A 24,646-nucleotide genomic window follows, 5' to 3' on the forward strand; every position below is an offset into this window, starting at 1 on the left:
TTGGAAATCTTTAACTGGACAATAAAGGATTTATAGTTTTGCAGTCCTATAGAGTCAAAGTCGTCATGTCTTCAAAGACCCGTTTTATTCACATTATTAAGTACATATAAGCTTTTTGTGGTCCTTACATAATAGGAATATTGTTTCTGATTGTGATCGAAAAAGCCGGTCATCATTTCCTTGGTAGTAAATATCTTGTTGTTTTCATCGTATCGTCACGTCTTTCCATCCTCGAGTAGGTGGGCAGAGGTTAACATTTCGACACGATTTATTATCATTATTTGAAAACTCTTAAAGTTAAGTTATATTATGAGAATTTGAGGAGAAAATAATTGATGAGGTTTCCATAAAACTGTGAAGAATTTCTTGACCCTATAATTTTATACGCATTAGCTCTTTTTAGAGGACCTCGTACCCTTTATTATTACTAACGGGGCACAATAACCGCTAGTAACAAATCCATGGAATTTTGAAGGATCTATTTCATTTCATTATATTTAAAAGATCATCTCTATTATGGAGCTATTAGGATTATTTTAGTTGCAGATATCCTCATGAGATAAAATACTGGACATTATAGAACGGATAGTTTATATTATTGTCATATTTACGATGGAACTTTGGGGAATAGAGAGTACCTATAGTTCCCTAAGAAAAAGAGAACCGTCCGAACCAGGCGAGGTGCTTTTGCTGGCGGGCTTTCTGGCTAACAGTTGTTTGTTGAAATTTTTTCCATGTTTATTTAAGAATTTTTATTTATTCTGTTATTATAGTTACAGAAGTCGCACATATGTAGGTATCACTTATCATGTCATCACCATATTTAAAAAATACAACGAAATAGAAAGTTATTGAAAAACTTTAAATAAAGACACCCCACACGAAGTACCACAACTAAGTACATTATTAACAATAGTTCTCACATACCTCAGTAATAAGTGTTAATAACATTACTGAGTTAATAGCCGGGGAACCGAACCCGTCATTTTGTGCCCAATTACATAATAATACCCTCTTTGGGCAGAAGAATGGGAAATATTGTCCAGTCATCTACACTAATGCGAGAGCTAGGGCACATGCCGGAACTTTACATTAGCTCATTATTTCATTAAAGGGTCGACATGAGATCGAACCTATTTTTTATCCTTTAGACTACAGTATATCTTACTATCTACTACTACCTAGGTACCCAGTATTGTCGTTATATTACATGTATGCCTGCCTAGTACAAATTGGAACAGGATGGTTCTAGTTAGTAAGAATGAGACTAACTTATCACCTTACCCAGAGCGGGAGATTTGATGATTGCCTCCTTTCAAAATAGCTTCCTAGCTGGCATGTCTACTTGGTTAAACAGCGTTAGCTTGGTTCTAGCGAAAAGCATTCATGATATAAGTATTTCCACATACCTATAGTGTTTTGAGATTTCTCGACTTTCTCCAGCAACTCAATAAATCAAATATTTCACTGAAAGTGATAATCAACACAGTCAATAACAAACTATATCACAATTAGCTTAAGATTATTTTTTGTTTGCCAAGCGAATTCTATACTCTTTCATGTCAAACACTTGTAAAAATAAATACGTTTACTTGTAAATGCATACGTTGCAGCACCTCCCCCCATAAATAAAACTTGAAGGCGCAAGGCGTAACCTTCATTAATAAAATTATACTTTATCACTGCTTTCTTAATCGACTGCCGATTACCATATTAATTGATAGTCGACTGAACGCGACGGTGGCGCCACCTGCTTACAACTTATTAAGTAATTGTGTTTGTATTTGTAATTACTTAATGGAAAAGATATGGCTTTTTGTCTCTTTAAGAATTAAGCTATAGGACTTGGGAGTTACTTTTTTAAAATAACAGTCTTTTAATTGTGTCATTTGAAAATTAACAAAGAAGCTCTTCGTAGATCTTCGATTTGATTTTGATCTTTAATGATTTGATCAGCGAGCTTTCGTACAGTTACGTTCATTCTAAGAAAATCTTCTCTTAGATCTATTAATTTTATTACATTCCATGTACTGTATTCAGCCCGTTACTAAATACAGATACCGTATGTAAACCTCTACGTACGCTGTACAGTATACAGCCAACGAGGAAACATCAACTTGTACAAACGTGCCATTATCTGTGATTTGTAGAAATGTTGAAATTTGCGTGCCAACGTTATCGAGCACTCTGCCTACCCCCGGGGCAGAGGGAGCGAGTGCACATAATTGTGGCTCAGAGCTTGCATGCCCATCTCAGAGATGTGTATCTTAGAAAAAAGGTTAGTTGAAAGATTATAAACATACCATACATTTAAAGTTAAGTAAAAACTTGTAAAATGAATGACTCTAGATGCTTTCCACTTTAGCATCAGATCTGCTGGATTGATTGGGGATAAGTGAGAAATGGCACGGATTAGCAATATTGATACAAATCAGGCATCCATTTACTGTGCTGTGTGTATTAACATTGATAAAGATGGATTGCTATCAGATAAAGAGTGCATACGAACATTAAGCCTACAGGTTTTTTTATGGAATAGGTGGCAAACGAGCAGACGAGTCACCTGATGGTAAGCGATTAGCACCGCCCATGGACACCCGCAACACCAAAGGATTCACAGGTGCGGTGCCGGCTTTTTAAAAAGGTAACATGCTCTTTCATGAAGGGTTTGAAGGTCGTATCAAGATAGTAGAAATACCTAAGACTTAGAGGCTAAGACTCAGAGAAAACTTTTTAAATTTTAGTAGTACCCAGGTTTAGAACCTATTGAATAACTTACCAAACACCAAACAGAACATAATATATCTTTCACTACAGGAAAGAGAGATTATCAACTGTGCTCCAAATATACCTCAGCCGGGATAAGTACCTCAACTAACACGAACGTGTGAACGCTTCACACAATAGGCACCGCTGCACCGATTGCTATTCAAATAAACAGAACGCAGAACAGTTGCCTCGAACGCGTATCGAACATGTATATGAGTGCCACGTTATAGATCATTACTGTGTGATACGAATGCTGTATGAAGAATTGACAGGGCTTCGTTCCTGTAATACATTGATTTTTCCTCTTTAAGTAGGTGCTTTTAGTTTAGGAAATCTTGTCTTATAAATGATATGCCAGCCCTAGCCTAAGAGACACATGCTGCAAATTCAGATTTCTTGCTAATTCTTTGTTGGTATCTTCATCAGTAACCATTTGAACAATTTTTTTATTCCATTTCGCAACTAATGATTTCAATTTCAACCCTCATTAGACACGACAGTTTAAATTTTAAAGAAACAATCGAATAACACTTTAAAATATAATCGAAGCCAATCACCGGCCTGTAAGACTTTAATACCATCAGAGTGCCGGAAAACAAAATGTAAATGATATCCCGTATTTTTTAAACCAATCTTTATTCAATTTTAACAATTAACGAAACAAAAAAACCTTTCGAAATAACATTCTGTGTTCCGAGCGTCGCTTGCGCAGACGGAGTACAAACGCGCCGCGGCATCACTGTGAACACTTTAATAAAGGCACGGCCATTACATTAAACAGCCAATTAGTGATAAATGTTATAATAAAACTAATTCTGTTGGTTTTGGTCGTTTCCGCGTCCGTCACGGCTTCATTTACGAGCTACGGTTGAGGCCGAAAGTGTTAAACCATTGAACTGCGATAACTTGTTACTTGTTCATAGAGTTGGTTGTGTTTTTGTGGTTAACGTAATTAAGGCTTTGGGTGTAAAGCTCAATTACTATTATATGTGTGAGATGTTTGAGATATGTCTAGCTGTTCAAAACTACACCTTTTCGGTACGCAAAAAACATGACTCTAACTTCTAATGAATCTATTAATTTAGCAAGATATGTTTTCTAAGAAAGTTAAGTCTTTAATTTGGTGACTTTACATGTCTATACCTAATGTACTAAATCACCATTAATTTATAACATCGTAACCAAGCTCGCAGTTTCCTTGAAAGATATAACCGCAGATCTCTTAAGTTAAACTCTAATTGAATACTGCTAGTAGTTTAATTTCCATTGCATTTTAAAGTATCGTATAAATAGTTGGGGCAACATTTCACTGGTGCAGTTACGGAGATAAAGGCCGACATATATCTGTTACACGATCGACGTGCGCACTCCGTCGATATATCTTACTGAATGAAGAAATTGCGGAATTCAGAAGGTCTATTCCTAACAAAAATGGTGTAGTAGGCTGTGGTGTAGTGTTTGTCCACATTAATGTAATTCAAGGGTGAAGATCAAGAGTGACTGTCAAGGATAGAAACTTGATTTCGATCAATCACATTGATTAAACAAAAATTTTCAATAACATAACATGTATACTACAAATTCTTGATAATAAATGAATTGAGTTTCTATCGACATTGGATTCTATAAGACTCGAGAAGATATCGTAAAGTGAACAAAATTTCACAATACGCCTACTTTTTTAGAGGAATAAAAGTTGTGGTGTTACTATATTTATGTAGATCAGTCCACAGGGTACTTCTGTTATTTCCCACTTTGTGATATAATTCCGATATCGAGCGGTACGTTTAACATTACTCCAACAGAAACAAGATTTCCTATTACAATAATGATACAGTTACAGTGCTTAAATATACTAGAACTAAAATATTAATAACAGTATAAAACAGTAATTTGGAAATGCATTATTTGATAGTCAAACAACTTTACACCGATCTAGGTTTAATGAAAAAAATCATTATGAATTCTAGGCCATAAATGAATAATGAATGAATAAAATAAAAAAATAAAAGATAATGAATGAATCGAGTTTCTGTATCGACTTTGGATTTGATAAGATTCGAGAAGATATTGGAAAGTGAACAACATTTCATAATACGTATACCTTTTTTAGGGAATAAAAGTGATGGTGTTACCTTATTTATGTAGATCAGTCCACAGGGTACAACTTCTGTTATTTCCCACTTTGTGATATAATTCCGATATCAACCGCATTCGCTATCAACGCCGACACATCTACAAGTGCGCCGGCGCAGGTTTTATAACACACTTGTTACTCTTAGTAAATGGGTTCTCTATTGGCTAATATCCACGATTCGAAGACATTTTAGTCTCTAATCAAACGGTTTTTAGGAAATGTTACCAGTATTATTAGACCAAACTTATTAACTAAACAGCTAAAATCAGACCTAGATCAAATCAAAACTTACATAGGTAAGCACGCTAGGCAATTTAAGGTTACATTTTGAAATTCTGAAAAACAGCTTGTAGTGAAAATTGGATAACATTAAAACGTCTATCTTACGAGATAGTATTCGGAAAAGTTAGCAATAAAACATAAAACGTTTCAATATAAATATTAATGTTCCTTGCTTCTCTTCTGGGTAACACTTAAACATGCCATTTAGCTTCAGAACGAGTAAATAAATAGCTGTTTATATTGCCCAACTATAAAACTGTAGCAGCCAGCGCTGTGCCACCGTGGGTTATACGGCGATGCTTGCTGAGATAGCCTTCTAAGTGCTAACCTTAAGTTTATGATCCCTGACCTTAGTTGACGCTACTGCGCTGCGGTCCAATTAAAGATAAAGAATAAAAGCTATTTTAGCTTGTTCTGTGACAATAAGCTTTATGACTTTTTTTTTGGTTTTGCTACAACAAACGTATGACTAATAATAAACAAAAACGTGCTTACTATTGGCGTGAAAAAATACTGTTTTCTTGGACAGTTTTCATTTAATAACTTAAACAAATAGGCATATAAAATTTCACTTTTCAGAAGTGAGAGTCAAGATGTTACATAAATAACAAATAGTCAGTCAATAGTCCTCCACAAAATAAACAATTTCTTTGTTTTACACTTTAAATCTAAATCAACATGGTGAGTACAAAACTTGCCTGTCATTTTCACGCCTCCCGCCATGACAGTTATGTTCGAAAACACGCACTTGTTCGACAGACGGCAAATAAAAATGGCGCACGCGCACGCTGACCGTTATCGAACCGAATTCGAAAGTTTAAACTTGGAACGTTTGGCGAGAGTTTGTAAAGTCGTGAGGGACTACGTCCTATTGGTTGATGTGGAAACTGAAATATGATGTAAAGTGGAGGTTTTACGAGGTTGTAGTGGTTTGGCTTTAGGCTAGAAAGTGTTCAGTGGTTCCGTAGTTATTGCTGCACTACATGTGTAGTGGTTCTACTGCTGGGTCGCTTTAAGTATCAAATTAAGCTTTATGTAATCGACCTACCTAAAGCACCTACTATATTTAATTTATTAATTTAAAGTAAGATAGTATCACATTCCAGTCATCAAACCAAAGCGTTATACATTTAATAATTAAAATTAATTCGAGAATAAATAATAAAACAATAAGAGACAAATAGTACGAATAAAACGAATACAAAACGATATATCTTAAATGGATAATCATAAATATGTGTAGGAGACATTTTATATAATAAGTATATACCTATCTTCTTTTTTAGATGTAGATGGCCAAAAAAATGTTTAGCCACATAAAACTTACTCTTTTATTTACGCTACCAGTCTGTCGTAAAGATTACCAACGTCGACATTTAACGTGTGTACTACAGGGCAGTGTACGCGCAACATCCGTTAAATTCGGAACTAATCGTAGCACATGATCCGGTGTTAGCGTTACGCAGAGCTGCGCCCGCGCCGGTTAACGTTACATCTCGTTATGATGCACTTTGTTACATGATATCAATGATGACATCTCAACGAGTTACGTGGATGTGTGATGTGTTTAATAGTGTAAATATCATCGAATTCCCGTCGTCGTTTAAAGATGTAGCTCTAATTAAAAAGATCATGAAAATACCACCCTCCAGCTAGGAATTAGATGATGATTCAGCTGATAATATTGATTAAACAAACTCCTATATTTCAGGACACAAGGTACTTACTAAACTAGAAAATAGGGTACCTAAGCAATGATTTACGTGACGTTTAGTTGATATAGACCTAGAAGTTCAATCCAAAAACTGGGTGATCACTTGATCAGAGTAGGAGCATAACGACCAAGTAATGAACGACAGGATGAAATATCCTACTTCATAGAACTCAGCGATATCTACATAATACATCAAGGATATACCTTAATTTATGCACATGTTTTCCACTCGTCACAGAAAACGTAACTCTAAAATATCATACACTAAAGTCCAATTTTGAATAAAGTAAAAAAATCCTTGTTTTAGCCCATGAACATGCCATTGTGTGGACACAGAAATAAATGATGCGTTCATCAAGGACTCTATATCGGTAACAATAAGGTAGTTTATCAAATGGCCCGGTGCTGGAAGTATGTTGGTGTGTTGTTATTCAAATTTCGCGTCGGTACAGTCCGGCTGACAACTCTATAGTTTTGCCCGGCGGATTCTCCCGTTGTTTTATTTTGTTCGTGATAAATGCGCGTGCTTTGTGTTCGTATGCTATGGAAAATGGGAATGCCTGAGAACAGTACATCGCAGTATATTTCACGAGAAATACCGACGTGAATCGTTTCCTTGTGTTCATTCGGCAGAATGGCGATGCCTGGTTATCTTATGTCTGGTTCATTTGTTTTGATTGCAATTTGCCCAAACCAGCATTTATTGTCGGCGACGAGTCCTCTGATTACTTATGTGCTCGCGTAAAATTACCATTTTAAATATATGGTCGCCAATTAAAATCCTGCTAAAGATAACCGAGCTGCGTTCTAATGCGATCATCATTAAATTAACCCATAAATTAGCGTATCTTTTAAGGATTAAGCAATAAAATCTGTCGCCATAAATCTTTCTCCCAATAATAATATTGAGGTGTGCATTTCTTAACGTGTGAAGTAATTTAACTAATCAGTCAAGCATTTGATCACGGAACCTCATGGCGCCTCTTTCGTAATAAAAAGTACAGAAATAATTGACGGAGAAACAAATATTCACACGCGATTCCCATTTGTACAAATAACGCACAGATATTTGGAAAGCGTTACAAACAGATAAGGTTATGTGAAAGACTATTAATCGCCGGCGACTGTCTGAGACTCCAAATTATTCAAAACTTGTTTTATTTTATCCAAAGGTCATCAGACGATTGCATTATTTTGCCGAAAATCGGTAAATGCCAGCGATACGCGCAGTCACGCAAATGTCAGACGAATTATCTGCTTATTTAGGTTTGAAAGAGATTTATGGCATAATTCACGATAGTAGTACATTGTTATTTTATAGTGAAGACATTGGAAGTTTGTAAACTAGAATCAGAACACCTCGTTATGTGTTCCGAGATGGTGGTTAACACCTCGGGGGTATGTTTAGCACCTCACTTCCCTGTAATCAGGATGACGCTTGTCGTGGCCAAATGATAGCAATTTGGGAATGCGGGGGACACATCAACACCGTTATCGAGGAGGAGAGTTTGTGTCAGCTGATGAATTAGTTGTGAAAATGTCCTTCTTATTAAAGCACATTGTCCAAAATTACACAAATATAATATAAATCGTATCTGCTCTGTATTTTATGGCTAGAATAATTCTAGGCTCAAAAAATAGTAGTTAAGTTAGGTAAAATCCCAAACAATAAAGATTAAAGATTTCATTCAACAATAAAAACTTGTAAAAAAGCAACAACATTCTCATATCACACATTAAAATATTTATCTTCTACAGAAACCTGTTCACAAATCCTAATATAAATTTTATTTCGGTATAAACGTCGATGTTATTATTATTTCCTTAATCTGTAGACACTCTGTGATATATTGATGAAACTGCCATTTTGATGACCGCTCATATATTGTAATAATATTTTTATAGCTATTCTACCCCGAATCGTATGTTAAACAAAATAATAAATGATTTTCAATATATCGTAGTAAACTAAAAACAAAATTTTAGAAAACACCTTACTTTACCAAAACATATTTTCGCCAACCCGTATTTAGCAAGCGTCGGATTAATGCTCATATATCTTCTCTGAGTAAGAAGAGGCATTTGGTCAGCAATGGCCATTTACAGACTGTTAATGATGTATGTAATATGTATACACAATTTTTAAAGAAACACGAAATCCAAAAAGTTTCGAAGGTAATCAAACTCAATCAACCATCACCGACCCATTACAGTATTTTCTACTTGGTAGTTGCTACGAGGTATATATTACCTAACACTCTAAATTAAAACTTTTATAAAGCACTGGTTTGCAGGTATAAATTCCTCATAGAAATATGACTGTTGCAAGAAAAGTAAGCATAATTCAAGACAAGATGAATGGAAAATTGATACAACAGATACTCGTGTAGCCGCCAAAACACTACAGATTTAAGTTTTATGGTGTCCCATAAATAAATTAAGTCAAAGCACAGATAAAATCGTGTCGCAATTAATTGTAAGTGTTCTTAAGTATGGCGGCCATTTATAAGACCACCACGTTGCCGGCGCAAGCGCAGGTGTGAGTCCTCTCACTCCATACGTCTTGCAGATTAGCCCACTTTATATACAACGCCTCAGATAAACCCTCTTGTGTTGACACGTTTGTATGAGCGAGGGATTAATCTGACACTCGTGTCTGTTTGTCAGTCCGTCAGTCTGTTTGTTTTGGTTCGAGTTTATAGCTGTCGTTTGTGAGGCGGAATAATCTCCGGATTACATTTTTTTATGTTGAGGCTTTATGGGACTGAGAGATAATAGAGCTTGTTTTTTAAGATAACCGTACAGTATGATGAATTATTCTTATTAATTATTTACTGATTTTGATAATTTAGATTCGAGAATTCGACGAAATAAATTATAGGTTGAGAAATTCATAGTTCTCTCTATACATAATTTTGTTCTATTCTTATGCAAAACACGCATAACTTGGCCATAATTATACTTTCCAATCCATAATAATATGTTTCCAATAGACGATCTTTGGAATTGGTAGGCGTCGCGTCGGATGATCATAAATATTTTACGTCGCAATAAAAGACTGCCTGTGACAGATATAAGATACTTATTAAAATAAAGATGTTACTTTCTAGTGAAAAAAAGACCTCCAAAAGATTACCTTTCAAAATGTTTGAAATCTGTCTTAGGATAAGGTTACAACTAATACTTTGGTGCAACTATATTAAAAAACATTAAAAAAAACATAAACTTTTTTAATTATTACGTCTGTCGCGCTGCTACTGACAATCGCCGCGTCATGTGTCGCGGAATGCTGCTCATGAATATGAGCCTCTAGCATGGCTTGAAACTAGTCTAGTTCCTCGTCAAACAGTTAACATAATATAATAATTAATTTAGTATGTCTTACGAAAGTTATAATAAAATTATAACTTCTTTCAATTATCTACATAATAGGTACCGTACATACTTTTACCAATGGATCCAGTATCATATATTCAGAGATTAATAAACTAACTAATAATTAGTTTGACAACCAGAAACTTTATTTAATCATATGAAATAGTATGTATATGTAAATAAATCAATAAAGCTATTTGAATGCGTTGACATATACTATATCCAAGTTTATTGCTGCAGTGACCTTCCTGACCCCACTAATGATTCCTTCATTAGTGTATGTTATTCAATTCATCTTTTTTCAATTTGTGACCAGTAATATATTGGGTCATCTTTCTTTTCCAAAATGATAAGTGTTGGTAGTTATCTAACGAATTAACCTTTTGTGTGTTAAACTCATCTTATATATTTTTGCGAAAAAGAAGTAAAATTATCTTCAAAAACAAAAATGCATTGAAACCTTGCATTTCAGTGTTTAATAAACCTTATCTTTTCCGTTAACTACAAAAATCATCTTTCAAGTAAGATTAAAAGCTATTCAACGATCAATTAATAACGACATTAACTATAAACGATGATTGTAATCTTCACTCAATTAAGATTAGTACCATAGACAACGCGGTGCTCGTACCATAGAGAAACATAGAGAAACGTCAAACAGAGCTATAAAACACTTTCCCTAAGAAATGTTACATCACTCCGTTAATAAGACAACCATCAAATTATCTTAACGTTCAAGAGTGACCATATCTATTTGTAGTGGGGATATACATAGAACTATATTATGTTTTGTCTGTGCGTCTGTGTGTATGTCTGTCTGTTTGTTCTCTGAAATGGCTGGACTGACTTTGACGGATCTTTTATTGGCAGGTAGCAGATGTACTAAGGAGTAATTTAGGTCACTTTTATTAGTCACAAAGTGCATTATAATCTAGTATAACTTATAATTTTAGAAAATGAATCCTATCTACTGCAGATTCCTTTCCAATTCAATAAAGACAGACACCTATACATAGTTTAAAAAAGGACTGAAACCTCTTTGTTTCTCAAGATTAGTGTGGACACTTCACTACATTCGTACCCTTCTCAATAATAATCATCTATATCCTAACCTTAAACACCTAATCACAGATAATACTACACAAAAGGCTTTAGTGCATAGGAAGTGATACTAACATAGTTTTAAGTTTTATTTACTAACGAGTTTTTGTATTTGACGTATATATGTTAGTTTAAGGTATATATCTATGGGCCATAGTTGCCTGATTATAAAGGTTTAAATAAATAAATTTAAATAAATAAAAAATAATAAAACTATCCATTTACTCGGTTATCAGATTACTGAGTACAGGTTCGATGTCCGGGTGGTCGGCGCGTCATTTTGATCACCTCTCAAGTTACATTAATCGGCCGAGGACTTCCCGAGCCACTGTGTGAAGGTAGCTGTCAAATTAATTACAAGCATAGCTAAAGATAATGGGGAACTGAGATTAAATCGGAGAGAATGTGGTGACAGGCGTGTAAGTAATTTACCCACCTGTGGGAGAAAAACGGCTGTAGGCCACGGCGGGTCTCGAAGGCCTACTGATGTGGTTTAGGGTTGAGTCAGTTACATGTACTGACATAGGGTGTGTATAATTTTCATCGAAATGTTACGGAAAGGAACAGTACAGGTACTATTAAATAGTGTTTTCAAATGAATGCTTATTATGCAGTAATAATAATTTTAATCCCGGGTTTACCGTAGGTCCATTCTTTTCTTGATTATTTATTTTAAATTTTTGGAAAATACTTTTCCTACTTATGCCTCTCAAACAAGCAGACATGCGTATGTTTGCTTATATAGTATAAAAATAATCTAATGATTTCTCCTGCTTTCGATGAGCCGAGAAGAAGCGTCAGATACTTATTGACTAAAAACCACCCCGTTCCTACTCTTGCTTTTCGAGCAGCATGTTTGCTTGAATTTATACACTATTTCTAACGACTTTTAGTGGTACTCTTCATAAATTATTTCACCTTAAAGCTCAATACTAAGTTATACTTCCTACACGCCCACCTTTCACTACAGCTACAACATTAGTCATATAGTTAAACACTAGGTACAATTCCAGCCACAACTGATGAGGCAGTAAAAACCTTTTTCAGCAAATACGTAACTTATACCAACCTAACCTATGTATAGTGTTATTAGACTTAAGTTAGCACAATGATATATGTGCTAGGGGGCGGTACCTGCGCATCCCCAGTGAGTTCCCTACAATTTGCAGGCACCACAGTGTATGAGTGTAATGTATGAGCCGGCGCGCGCTGTAATTGTTAAGTAATGTACGAGTAATAGATCCGCGCGAGATATCACGGCTCTACACTTATACTCAGTAACTGTTTGTTATTGAATTAAGAACAGTATTCATTTACTTAAAGTAAATTATTCTAGTATTAATTCTTAATTGAGAGTCTTAATTTGTGAGTGTTTTAGGACTTATATGATGATGTCTGGATTTTTTACATGTGATGGGTCGACGTTTGGTCACTATCTCGTCTGGTGGTAAGCGATGATGCGGCCTACGGTGCGGCCTAAATATTCGGGTTTTGAAAACACCCGAGTTATAGGGTATATAACTCGGGTGTTTCGGAAAACACAACACCAAATAATTTATTCAGCTTAGTTGTAGCGATGGGAATACTACATACCTCATTTTCGAAGGAAAGAAACAAAAATAAGCAATACAGCATTCATTGCAGTTATTGCTATTCTTAGCAAACCTTTCCCAACCAGTGTTTTATCACAAAATTACCATTACAGCGCAAACCCTTTCTCTTACACATTAGGCATTGCGGAAATGCGTGGGAGTGACTCCGTATGACAATAGATTCTGACCTAAAACAGACCGCCGCAGGCGCATAAATCTTACATTAAGTTTATGCTTAAATCATGCTTTTAATGTCAATCGTGATTTATGACTATAAGTAATATTTAAGTACAATTGTTAAACAAGGTAAATAATTATATTTCAGCTCTTTATTAGTCATATAGATTACGATAACGTATATTGAGGTTAGTGAACTGTTATAATTTGAATAAAAGATCTACATCTGGTTTAATTACAAGTAAATTTTATGAGACAGAAACTTTACAAAAAAATAAAAAATATGTATATTCTTAATTTTCATTGCCTATTCCGTATACTAAAATAGATTGATATTAAAAATACGTTGAACACTTAAAAATAAAATAGAGTACCTAAACTTTAATCAATCGATTAGCATTGAAGACGAGTCCTATAAAATGGTACGTTCAAAGCCGCCGCAGGTAGCCGATGGAGCTAATACAGATTATGTCTGAATTAATTTAACCTGCGCATTAATTAGATAATTACTTCGCTTATGAGCCTCCATCGGAGCCCAGCGGGAGACCGACACTACAACTGTATACAAGCAGGCAGTGTGTTCAAACATGTTACACAAATGTTCAAGAATTTCATGCGTAACATGTTAGGAATTTAAATAACTAAATATTGATCTCTTAATTAAGCAATAACTTACCAACTTTAATCTTTATTACTTCGGTACGGATTGAAATAAAATTAACAACTGAATATATAATAATTTGTTTATTTTAATAACAAATTCGATCGTTCCGATTGATAACCGTTTTAGTCTACACTAATATTATAAAGAGGAAAACTTTGTTTGTTTGTTTGGTTGTAACGAATAGGCTCAAAAACTACTGGACCGATTTTAAAAATTCTTTCACCATTCGAAAGCTACATTATCCACGAGTAACATAGGCTATATTTTATTTTGGAAAAAAATAGGGTCCCGTAAGATATTTGGATTTTTCGGACACAAACTGAAAAAAATCAACTAAAGAAGTTACTTATTTGGCGTACGCTGCCTAAACTACAAAAGATAGAACCATAAAATGTTATAATTAATTGTAGATCTTATAAATATCTACAAAAAAGTCCGCGACACACTATACCTATCTATGTCGAGTGAGGCACAACAACCACATTTTTATTTAAAAATCTTGAATTTTTTTGGACTACATTTAAATGCCTTTATTTTACTCATGATATTAATCTTTATCAAAATAAATTATTTCATCATTAAATACAGTTTATATTGATAATATTTGGTCTTTGAATGATTAAAATTGGACATTTGGTTTTGAAGTTGTGGTAAAATTAAAATATTACGATTTCTGCTGCACGGCCCGTTGCGAAGTGGACGTCGCCAAGGCCAGGGGTGCGCGTGCGGGAGAGGGGTGTTTAGATCTATGAGTAGGTAAGGTACCCGCGCGGCTCATATTTAATATTATAAATGCGAAAGTAACTCTGTCTGTCTGTTACGCTTACGCCGTTACGCCTAAACCAGTAAACCGAATATTTTGATGAAATTTGGTACAGAGATAGAACATAGACTACTTTTTATATAGGGAATAAAAAGGGTAGAAGGCGTTTTAATTTTGACCACCAACCACGTGGACGAAGTCGCGGGCAAAAGCTAGTGTTTTTATATAGTCTAGACGAAGTGATAAAGACAACATACTAGAATCATTACTGTATGATTGTCGTTAGAGAAACTATAACTTTATAAACTTCTCTCAACAGACATATATTAAGAACAGCTTCTCTCTCTCTCTTTCTCTTTCTTTCGGGTCGGTCCCTTATGTCTAAGCATCCTTCATGGTCAGCCTCATGGTTGTATCAGAAGCACCTGCCTCTCTAGTCAGTCTCTTACCAAGAATACCAAGTTTAGTAGACTTAAGAGTATCGATGAGTTTCTCAATTGGTCCATCTCGATGACAATCAATGTGATCAGTATTCCATTATATATTAAGAATTATATTCTACATCAATAAGCACTATATCACTTTAGGGCCTTAAGACAAGGTGCGGCTTATAATGTTGATCACTTATCAGACCGTCATCACACAGCTATCAGTGCCATCACGCCATACTCAGCCACTTCATCACGTTATTCACGTCAGCAGCCACACGTGTGCAATGGAGGGCTTCCATCCTGCTCCTGATTATGCAATCTGATACTTTTTTATTCATGAGATATTCTGAAGTGTTCAACGTGTCGCAAGAAAGCGGTACCGTATTGTTTTTGTCAGGTTATTCTAATTTTCGTGGAGTATTCTATTCCTTTATAAATAGGATTGCATCCACCGGTGTAGATGTCAGTCAAGTTTAATATACCTATATATACCTAACCGCCGTACTCAGAGTCATTTAATGGTTACTTAGTTACTTAGCCCAGTCTTCAGCAATTGTTTTCGATACAAAATCGTTACTAAGGAATAGTTTAAGTAATCATTAAATGTCTTTGAGTGCGGCAGTAAAGAAGACATTTCGTACTCTTTTCTAGAAGAGCTTTAAGCAGTGTTTCCACAATTTCCTATGAAGTTTACGTCTACCATATAGTTAACTGTACATTATGTACATAACACAATACATAATGTCCATCGTCACTTAACACAACAACCACCTTTTACCGATAATCTCACACTGTATTAGGACAGACTATGTCTGGCTCGCACCCATGCACACGACACACGACATGTTTCTATCCAAATATGGCGTATAAGAAAGTACCTCTGACGCCAGTGTCAATGTGATTGCGATGCGACATGTCATGTCTTCCCAGAATGGCCCGGGTTCGACCTCCGAGTGTGGTCATTAGCCACCAGCTGATGTAAGGCTATGATATGCCATTGAATATGACTGTAAAGGTCAAATGTTGACTCAAGGTTTTTTCTTTATGAGTTAATGAGTAGATTTTGTAATGAAGATGATGAATTTATTGTTTATTATACAAGTTATCAGTTTGTTTACTGCTATAAAAGATCATTTAATACGTCTAGTGGAGTTACTTACCATAAGGGAGCACTTACAACTAACCCCTTACTGTTACAATAAGCGTTACTTATACTTTGGTCGGTGAACCAAAATGTCGGAAGGGTCACCTATTTTAGCTTAAGGAATCTTTAAAATTAAAGAGGGGTTAATAAAATAGTAAATGTACTAATAAATTTTACATCTACTATACATATTTATCAATTAACTATATCTTCTAATAACAACCTTGAAAAGTAACGGCTTAAGATTTAATTGTACAAAAACCCAACCAGCAACTACCTTCAGTATTATTACATGAGTATCGAGATAAAAAGGCTTTTGTGCCTTAAACGATTTAAATTACAGTGCTCAGTGTTTCAGCCGTCGGATGGCCTTACAAGGCTGTTTTAATATGAGAGCCTCATACCGGCTGTACGTAGAACTATTAAACCGAACGAACTATTGTTTAGAATTTCAAACAATAACGGCCAAAGATTTCCTTAGAGAACATGAAAGCACGCCGCCCCACTCCCGCGCATACAGAGAACTTTTAATAAGTGTACTGTCGACGAAATTACTGGGATACATGGATTTATTTACTTTTAAAACTTTACCAGACTTTATTATTCTTCCTGTAATTGGGTTGTATGTGCAAATTTAAACATCACCATTCATAGCAATTTTTTTTTCATCTGGGAAAACCATGAGGTCATGCTCAGTAATCGATTGCCTTAGTTACATCTGTGGCAGCTATGCAGTCACACTCCTGGTTGTATCTATCGTAGAACATTAATATTATTTAAAAATATATATTAAAATATTTGAAAGCACTTATCTTTATAATTTTGTAATACGAGTAACTATCGTGAAACCACTAAAGGCTTTCTCTTAATTGTCAACGGTAAACCGCGATTTTTAGTTATTTCTCCATAATTAATTCAAACAGTTTTGCAATCTACTATCTGAACACCAGCATATATGCCGATAGTACTTATGCAGAGCATAGCTTTAGCCTGCGGTTTTGCCCGCATAACATTATAATGCAGGTCCCACCGATCATGTTCACGTCGGCTCGGTGAGCGGGTCCCAGTATGTGCTCGAAAGCCGCACATTAAACGCAAACTCGATCGAAAATAACTTGACTTTTTGTTGGCAAATAATTCCTAGGCAAGCGGTCGATAGGTCTTTTTGTAATATTGTGGGAACTGTTTAGACTTGATATGTTATGTTTTATTATAATGGTTATGAAGATATCGGTTGAGTATGCTAGATAATAAAGTTACTTGTGAAATGTTATATATTTCAATTCATTCATTTACATTGAAAACATTACCAATTTTACACACTCCAATTTCGTAAAAAAATTAGAAAATATTACAGACAAGATGCTTTAACCAAGCTTGCATTCTCTACATAGAGCAGCTCTGTATAGTAGAGACAAATTAGTATGCATCCAACATCCAACACTTAGTAAGAGCCGACGGTGGCGGTGTATAGTCGTTATCTTTTATTATTAACGAAGCGCACGCGCACGTGCGACTCTATCGATGACGGTTTTTACTGTAGAGTCGATAGAGCTGAGAAAAATGCTACTAGTTGGAGTTTAAGTGTATTTTCACGTTGTACGTTAACGCGGGATATGGCAGTCAATATAAATTAGGTTTTTTTTATAGTAAATACTGGTTGTAAATAGAATTTGAATTTATCTATATTACGCATATAAAATAACTTCAGATACTTACTGCTTTACTGATGGAGTATTCTCATGTACGTTCATATTAGTTACTTATAGGATAGTAATATGTGTATACAGCACTCATCATGCAAAGCTTTATTCAGATTTTTAGTTTTGGAAAATTAAATATGTATATACTTTATAGGTCGGACCGAAACATACTTCGAGTGAATGTGGAGAAAGGAGGTGCGATATAGATCTATTACACTTTTACACTACAATTTATATTTCATAAAAACACATATTTTTTCGTACTTTACCTCGATTTTTTCTGTATCTGGCACAAGTTATTATAAAGTTGACACTAAAACACTGCAGTAACAGAGATTATGATAATTAACGCACATGAATAAAATCTTAATTTAGATAGTGACATTAAATTCTGAAATAATTTCCTTTTAACATAAATTCGATTTAATCTCTTTACCTTAATAACTTCATTTGTTTTAATAACTTCATATATAACCAAATAAATAATGCACAACAAATTACATATAATATATACTTATATACATACATAAAAGTTAGGAAAACTAAGTAATATACCTACATACACTCTCCAATTACCTCCACATCAATTTCCAAAGAATTTATTCAAAGAAGGAATCGAAAAAGTGTAACAACCACTGGTGGTTACCGCTGAGTGATTTACCAGTGACAGACTCAGCCATTATCATAACAGTCTGTGGTTTTTACCAGTCACAGTTTGTCGCTGGTAATGGTCACTGACAGTAGGTGACACCCGCTATTACCGTACTGAGTGACTCTTAAAACAGTGCATAAATCTTTGAACTGATGGTTGGTAATTAAGGTTGTTATCTTTGCTCTCTTTTTCAACAAAACGACATTAACATCAATATTTATCGCCAATTATAGCAAAATAACGCTTTTAAACTCCTATTTACACGATTATACATATGTTTCCTATGTTATATTTGCCTGAAAAAAAATAGAGCATCGTAATTAAATATAATTTATATCATTCTATTATTTTCATGAAATAGATCCAGACACAATCCAGACAGTGCAACATCGAAGAGAAAAAGCCTATCAATTAAAAATTCTACTATTTCAGGCGACTGTATATACATACTTGCAATAATAAAAATAACTGATTAGCACATAAATATAATTACAGTTTCTTTTTCACAAACCAGGTCTTAACACACACACACACACACACACACACACACATATTGGACTGAAACTAGCAAGACCCGATTGTCTCCATTGCGGACCTTCATAAAATTACAAATCAACTTTTTTACCGAAAGCTTTCGCTCGTCATCAAAGTTGTATACATTAATCATACCTGTCTGTTTGTTTCAGCTGCGGACGGGGGAGCCTTGCAGAGGGAGGGAGAGGGAGATAGTGCAGGAGGTGCGCGCGCGCCGCGTCCGTCGCGCCGCGCTACGTCAGTCGACGTAAACCTATGAGCGAGGCAGTCACGTCCAGTGATCCTCGGCATTTCAAATAAATATTACTTCCCAGTGCTAAATGTGATGCGACTGTAGTAAGTGTGTGTTGTGTGTACCTGCTGTGTTGTGTAGTGTATCTGGATGTGTAGTCGTGTACTTACAGTGCTGTGTAGTGTTTTATTGTGTCTCGTCTGTCGTGTACTTCACGGTGGTGATTATTGGATTTCCTAGAGGTATAGTATCTTGTTTTATTGTTTTGTTTACACTAAATTACTTTATGTTTATGTCGATTTTATATGTTACCAACTGTAATGATTTGTATGAAAACATTGACGTTTTTAATACAGTACAAGTACTGTAAGATGTACTCACCATTGTATAGTCATTAATTAAATCTCTACAAAACTATTCGCTCTACATCATCAAATAAAAACGCCATAGAAAAAAAATGGTCATTACTTATATCTACGTAGCTAATAGCCAAAATATTTGAAGCGAAAAAATCTCACATCAGCGTTGTATTAATGATACAGATCATCAATCATGGCTATGATAAAATCGTTAGCGACAATAGATCGTTAAGTCGAACGATACAAATGAAATATGAACTTGAAAATACACCATTCGTATTATGCAAAGATAGCCGCGCGTTATCTCAAGATTTTATCGAAGAAAAGACATCAACGCGCTCGCAACTTGCACCAATTAAATTCCTTGCGTTGTATTCGAATACAGACATTTTTATGATGATTATAGACTGTAACGTTTATAGTAAATAATTATTAGGCTTTAGTTTTTATTGATGTTTGATATGTCTGGCCATTTATTTGCCACCTGGCGCTTTTGTAGAAGGCTTTAAGGTCACTCCTCCGATCATTTAGAGTCCGTAAAATGTTTATGGATCTCTAAATTACAAGCCTCAATCACCTAATACACCTTTACTTTTAGTAAATCTCAGACAACCACTTAAATGTCTTATTTAAAACATGAGAATACTTAAAAGTAGTTATTTGCATACCTCCGGCGTTTCATGAAGCCATGAAAACGTCAATGTCGCCAATAAATGCGATAACGATACAGCCTTATTTTACACAAGCTATAATCACCTTTGATAGCCAGGAGATACGGTTAAAAATCAATTTGTTTTCATTCAACTGAATTTGTATGCAAGCTGGGTTTAGCGAAATTCATATTAAAATGGAATATTATTGTAATTTGGACTTTGTTGCTGTGGGATTAAAGTTGAAATAGTAATCAATAAAGGTGGTTGTATAAATATGTATTAGAGATTGTGTTTTTATAATTTTGTTTGTTTGTTAGTGCGACGTATCAGATGCTATCTGTCTCGCGCTGTCTCTATACAGCCGGGGATTATACTGCGGCTGCGACTGCGCAGATCTAACTGATCTTAAGATAATGATAGTTAACCACAGCACACAAGTTATCCTTTTTCACATTGACTTGAACAATTTTTATACATAATGATATCGAAGATAGTGTACCCTATACATGTATTAATTTTATTTCATCTTCATATGTAGTATCGTAAACACATTCAGCTAGCTGTTCGTTTAAAAAAAATGTCTTATTACTAATTAGATAGATATATTAAATAATTCTCTGTTTACTCTTTAGTTTTCATAAAAAAAAGTATTTAACAATCGTAGCAATCGGCGTCCCTTAGTCTCTATCTACCCCCATGGGGGATAAGTAAGAGGTTTTGTATACTATGTATCTTTTAAAAATATAACAACGAGATTAATTCAAATTCAAATACAAATTATGCTATAGATTTTTTGCACAATACACGTGTCGTGTAAGTCTGACTACAATGGGACCAATCAAAGAGACATTCACAATAAACATATTGATTTTCTTTAGTAGTTGTGTTAAAGGTCAAATGTTCCAACAAAACACAATATAAGATAGTTTAGTATATGTTCTATGAGCATACCGATCTGCAAACATTAACATAGTACAGTGAAAGAAAGAAAATCAAATAGCGACGAGAAAGCATTACCAACCACAGCCGGCCTGATGGTGCCACTTCGTATAAAAGTAGTATTTGTTATTTTATTATTATAAGTTATATCGATGACCGTCTCTCGACACCACTTCGGCGTCCACTTGAGTACTCAGTATATTATTGTAGGCATACCTTGTAAGCCTTTAGAAAACATGTCTAGTATGGCTATTAGCTTGCTAATTCAATAAATAAATCTGTCGTCAATTTCTATTTTAACAATATGTTTTGGTAAAGAAAATTTACTTTTTAACTGTGTGTTTGATTTATTATGTCAGTGCTGGTTAGTGACATGTTCGAACAGATATGAAGTGTTATATATTGATTAATCTATTTTTCACAATATTTTCTTGGTGAGGAGTCTGTTATAGGCTCTTTGAACACTACTACCAAAGTCCAAACATAGCCACTAATGAAAATAAGCCTCAAATATAACCCTGCTAGAGCCTGAACTCCATCTCCTCTTCAATCTCTTCGCACAAACACTTATACGCTGCATAGACCAACAAATATACACAAACAAAATCAAATCCAACTTCGCACTTACCCAACTTAGAACTTGAACAAAAACCGTCCTAATGTGAATAAGTAAGTGTTAAGCTAACCAATAGGTGATCGGCGACCAGGCGGCAGTCGCGAGCGACCGCCCACGACGACCGCCTTCCACTCATTTACATCACGTATCACGATGTTATCAGTGGCTTATGTGTTACACAACACCTTGCTTTGATAGCAAATACATCCGTTTGGAGATCTATAGCTGTCTGGTGTCGCCACGAGAAAGTTAATTTAATTTGATAGAAAAGTGGGTGTGGAGCTATTGCGTATTAATCAGTTTCCTTGACAAAATATTTGGGTTTATCTGTCGGACGTAAGTGCTGGTAAAAGTTTTGGTATTATTCAATTGAATTCAATTTAACTATTTCCTTATAAAAAGTAAATCATGTTGGCAATTTTTGTGCTTAAGTCGAAGTTCTGAGTTAAATCACAATAATTCAAATGACAATGCCAACCAACCAGAGCCAACCAAAGCAAGTTCAACCAGAACCTTATTCTTAGTAGCTGTACGTAACCACTAAGCAAATATATTTTTCGAATAAATCTACATAAGACACTTAAGACAAAAGCTTCCTAATGTTTGCTTTCCGTTCTCCTAGTACTTTATTGCTCTTCTACCAGTTTATAGGAATTTGTTCGTTATATAATGCCGGAGGGGAGGTAAAGGCCAGAGGCCGGGTGAGGCACACACCTGCCTCCTCTCAGAGGGGCCGGTACGCTCAAGCTCGCTTATTGCAGGATCAGCAGAGTTCATCGCTTTTTAATAACATATGGCGTGGCAACAAATGACATTTATTGTTTACAACTTTATGGTCGCTTCGCAGTTTATTGTTAAGACACGATCGTTAATCAATTCTATTGAAAAATTCAAGACTGTGTTGTACGTTTTACTGGGAAAACCCGCGGCTTACCTTCTACAGTTTTTAATGGTTTCATCTGTAGATTTCTTAAGTGCTAGTTAAAACATGTGTGTATGTGTGTGTGTGTATTCGTTTTGTGCTGAAAATTTTTGATAGAATTCATTATAGTAAATACATTTTAACACCTTTGTAATTACAATACCAAATCTAATTTCATTTCTCAGTACATTTCGATCCTTCCGTTAGATATCGGGGCTCCCAGCTGACGTGTAACTCAATTTAAAGATCCGTCCGATAGTCAACTACAGCCGACTATTGTTTAGTCAGACGTTTCTACAAACACAGGCTGCCGTGCGCCTGCGCATTGGGTTTCACTCGCAGAGTCAACAGTCGAACAGATGGATAGCTAATATTGGTATTGACCTTCCTGTGCTGGTATTATTCATATGTTTAATAGTTAATTCAATGGATGAATATAATATTTGGTTTCTACGACGCAGATAGCAATTGGTAGGTAATTAAAGTTACATGATTAACATAATTGTATTGATATTATGATCCTTAGTGCTGTCGTTAAGGATTTTACATCAATGTACTTTACTACATTTACATACTCTGTGGTACTCATATTCATTTCACCTCAAACTTAGGTTTTAAGACCTAAGTAAATACAATTTATTAAACTGAATCTTTATCTAAAGATATTAAGGTTGAAAATCAGTTGGTAGCTGTGTATTAAATCTATCATTTGTAGCGTCCATTGTGTAGAATTGGTTCGTTAAAACCGTGAGCTCTCTCTGTTTGGAGAGAGTTCAGCGGCTCTACCGACATATATGTATGTATCTGCATAATATATTATGTTATGTAATGCCTTACTGTATGTTTTGAGAAATCTAGAGCAAGCTGTGTCGTAAATATTTCGAGGTGCTATAAAACTTGTAGACGGTTTTGGTTAGCGGTTGGGAGCTTCAGAATACGATGTTTATTCAATGTGTTGGTTAACGTTGAAATTTGTAATTTGAGTTATATTAAAAGCACTTTAAACCACAAGTCCACCCAAATTCGTTTAGTGAAGTGAGTGATTTATTTCGTTGCGGGATCAAGACAGTCATTCATGTCCCTGAGACGCGCCGGACTTCAGTGTTCCGGTATTTTCATGGTTGTATCTACTGTAGATCCTGGCTTACAGGAGTTGCAGCGGTATGGGAGGTTGGGGCTGGCTTATCCCTAATAAAATCCACCCAAACTAATAAAAGTATCTATCTATACTCTACACTTTGGGTTATGATTTTTGGCCCACGTTCAAAAGCTATATTGAATAGTATTCCATGTCTATTTAGACCAACCCGTGGCAGCCGCCTCCACACTCCGCCCGGCACCAGGTTTCACTTCCTCCTCATTCACCATTCACTCGCCCAATTACTTACAAAAGTCCGCCATTGAATTAATCATTTGTTTTCTCCAATCATTGGGAGCCCGCTGTGATCATTGTGCCCGCAATTAATTCCGACTCTAAAACAAAACGCGGCTTTGTTCCCAACTCGTTTGTTCCGACTCTTGTTTGAGGCTTTCATTTTATGCGCGTTTTATATGTACTGTAAGTAGTTGAGGCCAATTGATAGTTATGAGCCGTATAATTTAGTGATATGTGCGATTTTATTGTGGCCATGTCCGCCCAGCCCCAGCTCGCTAAAAAGAAAGGCTTGTTCAAGCTACACTACGTAGGCGTCGCTAAGATAACGCGGACATACAACATAAATAACTGGATGTGTCTCGTTGTATCTTCATTGTGCGTATATTATCCGTGTGCTCTCCGCCATTTCCTTTCCCAATGTTGTCTTTATAACAATTCCGTTTTTTCTTATCATGTTACTCGGCGCCGGCGCATATATTAGACATAATAAAATTTGAATAATAATTCTATGA

At 35.2% G+C, this 24,646-nt stretch overlaps 1 protein-coding gene across 1 annotated transcript in view; it reads left to right on the forward strand.

Moving 5' to 3' along the window:
* LOC118271881 (ankycorbin) overlaps positions 1 to 24,646 on the forward strand; it is a 73,923-nt gene that overhangs the window by 13,333 nt on the left and 35,944 nt on the right. The window contains exon 2 of the mRNA XM_050693964.1: positions 19,191 to 19,512. The gene's annotated coding sequence lies outside the window, so the exon portion shown is untranslated. The remainder of the gene's footprint in view (positions 1 to 19,190; positions 19,513 to 24,646) is intronic.

Source organism: Spodoptera frugiperda, chromosome 5 (assembly GCF_023101765.2).
Source record: "Spodoptera frugiperda isolate SF20-4 chromosome 5, AGI-APGP_CSIRO_Sfru_2.0, whole genome shotgun sequence".
Lineage (NCBI taxonomy): Eukaryota > Metazoa > Arthropoda > Insecta > Lepidoptera > Noctuidae > Spodoptera > Spodoptera frugiperda.